We start from the raw sequence: 6,689 nt of genomic DNA, 5'->3' as shown, positions 1-6,689 counted from the left end.
AGGAAGCTGGATTCATTAGGACGGGGGTGTCTTGTCCCATGGGCTGCAGTGGCCCATCTCCTGGGGGCTAAGTTACCTCGGCCACCGTGTTGACCGGGGCCCCCCGAATCCTTCTTCCCTCATGGGACATCCCATTTGCAAAATGCCAGCAGGTATCAGGGGCTTTGAAATGGGGTCGGGCTCAGTCCTCCTGGCATTGTCTTTCCTCGGCGGTGAACTCAACACTGCTCGCCTCAAAGTTTGCCCAAGGTCTGTGGTTAACCAGGCCGTGTCAGGGGAGGCTCCAAATGCAGCTCTGAATTCAGCCTCAGCCCGCACCTCCAGCCCAAGCCGGAATGTTCATCTCCCTGCGAGATTTCCCCTCTCCGTATAATTAATTTGTCATAAACACGCTGACAAAGCATTGCCAGCAGTTAATGGGGGCTGGAGGTGAAGGTCACCGCTGGTCTTTTCAGGAAGGAAATTAAGTAGCTACCATTAGCTAGCAGGGAATGATTAAGTCCGTCCACCCCCAGGCCTCTGTTCCTGCTCCCTCCCCAGCCACCCTCCCTCCCCTCCTCCATGTTTTGTGCAAACGGGGCTGCAACTACAAGCTCCGTTGGCTGCTTGCGAGTCCGAGGTGGTTTTCCCCAAACCACCGTAACCTGCTGACAAATGCAATCCTGTTCTCTCATCCCAGCCTCTCTGCTTGTCTCAGGATGAGCCTGGGTGGGACCCCCCGCCCGTGGGGCTTTAGCAGGCAGCCAAGACGAGAGGCTTCGAGCAAGAAAGAGTCTCGGGAGTAACTGAGGAGCATTTTGGGGGCAAGTGACAGAAACGTAGCTCACTTAGGGCTTTAAAGAAAGAATCTATTGCACCTGGGAAATCGATACTTAGCTTCAGGAAAGGCTGGCTCCAGGGGCTCAAGCATTATTTTCAGGCGTCTTTCTCCCCATCTCTCTGAGAAACTCCTTTCTGTCGCTGCCAGCTGTGCAAGGCTTAGGGCCTGTCCATTTAGCAACCCCAGCAGAAAGAGAATTGGTGCAGCCACACGCCGCTGGTAGTGTCCCGGGGAGGGTTCTGATTGGTTAAACGTGGGTCACGTGCTTGCCCAAACTTGTAAGTGGAGCCCGTTCCACGAAAGCCTTCCAGATTCCGAGTCAGATTTCTCCAGCCCCAGTGATACACCCATGGTCCAGAGGCAGCCTCACATCCAGCGGCCTCTTCGCTCTGATGGGTGAGACCAGGATGCCACCCACCCACGGGCAGCCATGCCGTATCAGACGAGAGGACGGACGGGACCAGCACTGTGTATTCTGTGAAAAGGTCCTGCGAGAGGTTCTGTGAACTAAGAGTTTGCTGAGCAAATAAACTGGAGAAGAACAGTAGCCGCCCTGGGTCGTCCTCAGGAGCCTCCTGCCCAGAGAGGCTACCAGGCTCTGGAAGTTTCGCCAATTGGCCCAGGGGAAGAGACAGGATTTGAACCGAGGCCACGGGGCTCCCGAGCCAGTGCTCAGACACCTGCTGCTGAGGAAGCAGTTTCAGAGTCAAAACCTGGCTGGGCTCTCACTGCCTGGCCTCACTTTCTGGGACACACACCGTCGTTCCCTCCCTCCCCCTCACCTGGAACCCGGTGGCTTTTGCTGCCATCCACGGCGGGTAGGGGGGCCACCAGCTGCCGGAGAAGCAGCCCGACCCGGAAAACCCTGTCGAGGATGTGGCCCGTGGTTCCCCATCAGGGCCCATGTTACCCACATCTCCCCGCTGCCAGTGACATGTGACATTTTTGGTTGTCATGGGGGCAGAGGGTGGAAATGGTTTCCTGTTAGTTGCAACAAATTGCCCCCAAGTGGTTTAAAACCACACAAACTTATCTCGCAGCGCCGGAAGTCCCGCACGGGCCTCGGTGACTGAAGTCAAGGTGTTGGCAGGGCTGGCTGCTCCCGGAGGCTCCGGGGGGAGAATCGGTCTCCTGGCCTTCCCAGCTTCCGGAGGCCACTTGCGTTCCCTGCTCATGGCCCGTCCTTCACCCTCAAATCGAGCATCACAGCGTCTTCCAAACCCCATCCCGTTCTCGCCGTCCTTCCTCTTACAAGGACACTTGTGAGGCTGTGGGTCCACCTGACACCCCAGGACCACCCCCTACCTCCAGACATTAGGCATGTCTTCGAGGTCCAAGTCTCCGAGGAGGGTGTGGAGTCACAGCTTCCAGGGACATGGACACTACTGGGGGGGCTTCACCACCCTGAAGCAGGACAGCCCCCCACAACAAAGCCATGAAGCCCCAAATGCCTGCAGAGCCAGGGTGAGAAAGCCCCCCACAGGCGATCCTGTTTTCATCATTAGCATCACGAAGATCAATGAATGAGTGGGCTGTGGCATCGCAGCCCTACGTGGGCCCCGAGTGTCACCTCAGGTAAGTCCCAGCAACTCTGAGCCTCGGTGCCCTCCTCTGTAAAACGGGCAGGAATCAGGACAGCACCTCATCCGCGGAGTTCATCACGAGGTCTTACACTGTGACCCTCAGTCCAGGGAGCATCTAACAAATGCTGACCCCACACCCATCGAGGACAGTCGCCAGGACAGTCTCCACCCTGCCGGGCCTGGGCAGGTGTATTTTTCAAAGCTCCTGCTGTGGTTTCAGGGAGCCCACTCCCCACTGAGATGTCCAGGGCGCCCCCAGCTGGGCACTCCCCGGACACCAGCGGGCCACAGCCATCGCTGAGACCCCTGCAGCACTCGCTGGCCCCTGTGACGGGAGGGCAGGGCGAGGACAGGAGGACAGGAGCCCGCGGCCGCCACCAGCTGAGCCAGGCCAGCATTTCACAGCCTTGGGCCGAGCGCCATCTGCTGGCCGCGGACGGGCCGCACGTGCGGGGCTTGGGACCGTCGGGGATCCAGCCTGGGGACCAGGCCAGGGTGGGGAGGCCGCCGCCCCATCCCCTGCCCCCCCAGACGCGGCCTTCTGCACGTGGTCCCGACGCAGTGCCCAGCATCCAGGCTAAATTCCTGCTCTGCTTTCTCACCTGGCTCTCCCTTCCCACTGATGCGGGCACCCCAAATCCCACGGGGAGCATCCCTGTCAGCCGGGGCCCCTAGAAGCCCCCAGCCCCCACGGGAGCCCCAGGGGCTTACTTGCCACCATGCCCGTGGCCTCGCTGCCCCAAACCCCTACCGTAGCTGACTTTTTCAGACTCCTGCTTGTACAGTCACGTAAGCCTTCCGTGCAGTCCACGGCGAGAGGGATTCTTGCCCTTCCCACGCGGTGGAAATACTGAAGAAGCACAGACGAGGTGAAGCCACCCCCCCCCAAGGGCACACCGCCAGGGACGAGCCCGTAGGGTTACACCCAGGGCACCAGCGAGGGAAGACAGCCCTGATGGGAGCCAGAGGAATCCTTTGGACCCCGAAGTCCACCTCACACTTGGAGATGCCTCCCGGCGGAGACGTGGGCAGGTGGGGTGGGGGTGACAACCCCGCCGAGCGCACAGTCAGCCCCCGTGTCTATGTACAGGGTGGGCCTGAAGTGAAGCAGCCCAGGGCCACTCTGGGGTCAGAGCTCAGCCCCCCGCTCTCAGCCAGGTGACCTTGGGGTGAAACCTGGCTCACAGGAGACCCCGTACCAGTGTCCCCGCTCACTGTGTGCTTTGGTCACCACGTTCCGAGCCGCCCCCACCTTGGAGCTCCGCCCCCACCTTGCTCTCCCGACCCCTTCTTCCTCCTCCGAGTCCCCCTATAGCCGCTAAGTTTCCCTGACAGTCGGCCGGGACGGGATGGAACGGGGAGCCACCCTGCCCCGGTGAGGCCCGTCCGGGCCTGGCGGGCAGCGGCTGCCCCCTCTGGGCCTGCAGTAAGTGCTTTACGGAGGTCCCCTGTTTACCCTCGTCATGGCCCTGTGACATGGACCAGCCGAGATTTTGCCCATTTCATGGACAAGGAGACTGAGGCTCGGGGTGGGGAGTAATCCTGGCACCCAGGATTAAAGGGAGATCTGACTGGCCCCCACCGTGCGTCCAACCCCCGTGTGCCCATTACAGGCAGTCAGGGCCCTCCGATTCCAAAGGGGGCCTGGGGTGGGTCACGGGGCAACTTCAAGCGGACACCAGGAGGCCAAACTGGGCTCGGTCCCCAGTGCCATGACCTTTGCCTCCAAACGTGGGTTTATCAAGGCCCCCTTTGCATCAGAGCACCAAAGGCTTTGCGGTTTCAACTTTCTTTGAGGGAGGCAAGGCAAAACCAAAAACATTCTAGAAAATTCGGTTTGCTCCCATAAACGCACCCGCTCAGCAGCCCTGAGTCAGCCGGGGCCACTCCCAAAGGGTGTGCGCGGCTGCTCGGATTCCACTGTACGAGAATATTCACTGACGCAGCACGAGACCCACCACCCAGCCGTTCACGGGGAGCAAGAACCTTCCGTGGCGGGGAGGGCCGGTTCACTTCTTGGACGGGAGTCTGCCTGGACGGCTGGAGAACACTCTGGGGGCGGCCGGGCACGGCCGGAGCGGCTCGCTCTGGGTGTGGGATTCCACGTGGTCAGTTTCTCCGGGCGCTACGGGGTCTCGGACTTCACCTGCAGGGCGCGTGTGCTGCGTGGGTGACCACAAACATCCACAGGAGTACGGACGCGGGTGGAGACGGGCCTCCTGCTCCCCAGAAGTGCCGGGCTGGGCCGGGGCCGGGGCCATGGCTCTGGCCACCAGGTGGCACTCCCGATCTTTTTTTCTCTTTTCTTTTTTTTTCTTTTTTTTCTTTTTTTTTTGCAAACAGAGCTCAAGCTTGGAACTAACTGGGTGGTGGGACAGGGGGTCACAGGATCCACTTCTCTACCTCAACTGGGCCCAGGGCCCCTGGGGCAGGGGTCAGCTCCTGGGGTCCTTTCCAGGGCTGGAACTTTGCATGTGAAGACCCCTCCACCCCATCCCCACCCTGCCTCTGTGGACAGTGTGGCGGGTCCTCCACAGAGCAGCGGTGACCACGCTGCACATCTGTCACCCCCAGCCCAAAGGTACGCGCCCTCGAGACGACCTTTGGGTGCCTTCTTGTCCAGTCCCTGCAGGGGTCACTGGTGTCTACCTGCCCAGGCTCCTTCTGTCCTGGGGAAACCCTGGCTCCCATGGGGCTCCTGACTCTTCCTACCACCCCCTTACCCCAAGGCAGCGCCTGGGCCCCTGACAGCTCTTGTCTCTTGCTGCCCGTCACTCTACGTCTCTCTGGTTTTCTCTGTCTCTGTCTCCCTCTCACCATCCCCTCCTACAGGATGACATCTTTGTTCCAACAAAGCCCCAAATACCCATGTGTTTGCACAGGCAGATTCTCAGGCGCCTCCCCTGCAGAATTCAATCCAATGGGTCTGGGTAGGGCCCCGGAATCTGCATTTCATGTAAACCTCAGCAGACTCTCCCCTGCTGAAAACTATGTGGTTAGTTCACAGCCCAGAATCGCTCCTAAGCTGGGATGGAGGACTGGCCTAGCGTTGCTGGCCTTCCTCACCTCCCGACCTTCCTGCCTCCCTCCCTAGCCCTAGCCACACCAGTCTTGAATTGACTTAATGTCCTCCTGTCCCAGGACCTTTGCCCATGTACTCCCTGTGGCTTCCTTTCTCAGTCTTTTCTGGCTGGCTCATTTTCAGGGTCTCCTCTCAAATGCTTCCTTGTCAGAGAAGCCCTCCCCGTCACCCAGGCGCTACCTGTCACAGCTCCTGAGCTACATCCTGAGCACCCAGAGCAATCTGCCACCACGTCGTTTCCTTCTTCCCTTAATTCATCTCTCTCCCTGGATGACACTAGGCTCCAGAGGTGTGTGTCCTCTGTTCGTCTGTCCGCTGTCTCTTCAGCGACCTGAGCGAGGTCTGGCCAGCAAGTAGAGACATAGTATATGTTTCATGAATGAATGAATGAGTGAGCTCCCAGAGGTGACCGAGGTCCAGTAGGGATGAAGACCTGGACAAGTAGCCTATCATTCCGACCCTTTCAAGGTCTGGCTCCACCTCCCCCCTGCCCCCTATGGTCCCCCAGACGTGCTCACTCCAGTCCAGGAACATCCCCGTTCCAGCCTGTGGGCCTTAGCTTGGGCAGTGGCCTCCCCCTGGATGCCCCCCCCCACCAACTCTGCCCACAACCCTATGTTAAGGCCTCACCCAACCTCCGTCTTTGCATGAAGCCTTCCGAGTCCCTTCCCTGAGTCAACATTTACCTCTCTGTCCTATAAATTCCACCCTGTGCTTGATGGGTCCCTCAGGGTTCAGCCCAAGGCCATTGCTGTCTTCTCCAAGGGCAGTGCCACGCTGGGACCCAGCCTGTCCCTACCGTCCCCAGATGCCAGAGCGGACTCCCAAAGACACCGGCCGGCTCCAGGGCCCCTGGCCCAAGGATGCCATGGCCGTGGGGACAGGTGTAGCCCGGGAATCGGCATTCTGCAGCCCCTTCCCCACCCCGGCCCACGCTGATGCAGGCCGCAGGGGCTGGACTCTGACTCACCTGAGCCCAGGGCCCATGCGGCCTGGCAGGCCCGGAACCGAGAAGGCACAGCTCGAGGTGTCCTGGTCCACCTTGTCCTGAGGGCAGAGGCTTTGCCCCAGAGCTGCCTCGGTGGTGGTTCAAACCCTCCCCCAGGCGGCGCTGCTGTGGGCAAGTCTGCACCTTCCCTGTGCCTGCTTTCCCACCTGCACCCCGACCTTGTGGGCTGCTGGGGGCCGGGGGGGGGGTGGTGTT

This window comes from Canis aureus, chromosome 26 (genome assembly GCF_053574225.1).
Source record: "Canis aureus isolate CA01 chromosome 26, VMU_Caureus_v.1.0, whole genome shotgun sequence".
NCBI classification, from domain to species: domain Eukaryota; kingdom Metazoa; phylum Chordata; class Mammalia; order Carnivora; family Canidae; genus Canis; species Canis aureus.
The sequence above is the reverse complement of the archived record's forward strand: the minus strand, read 5'-3'. Positions refer to the sequence as shown.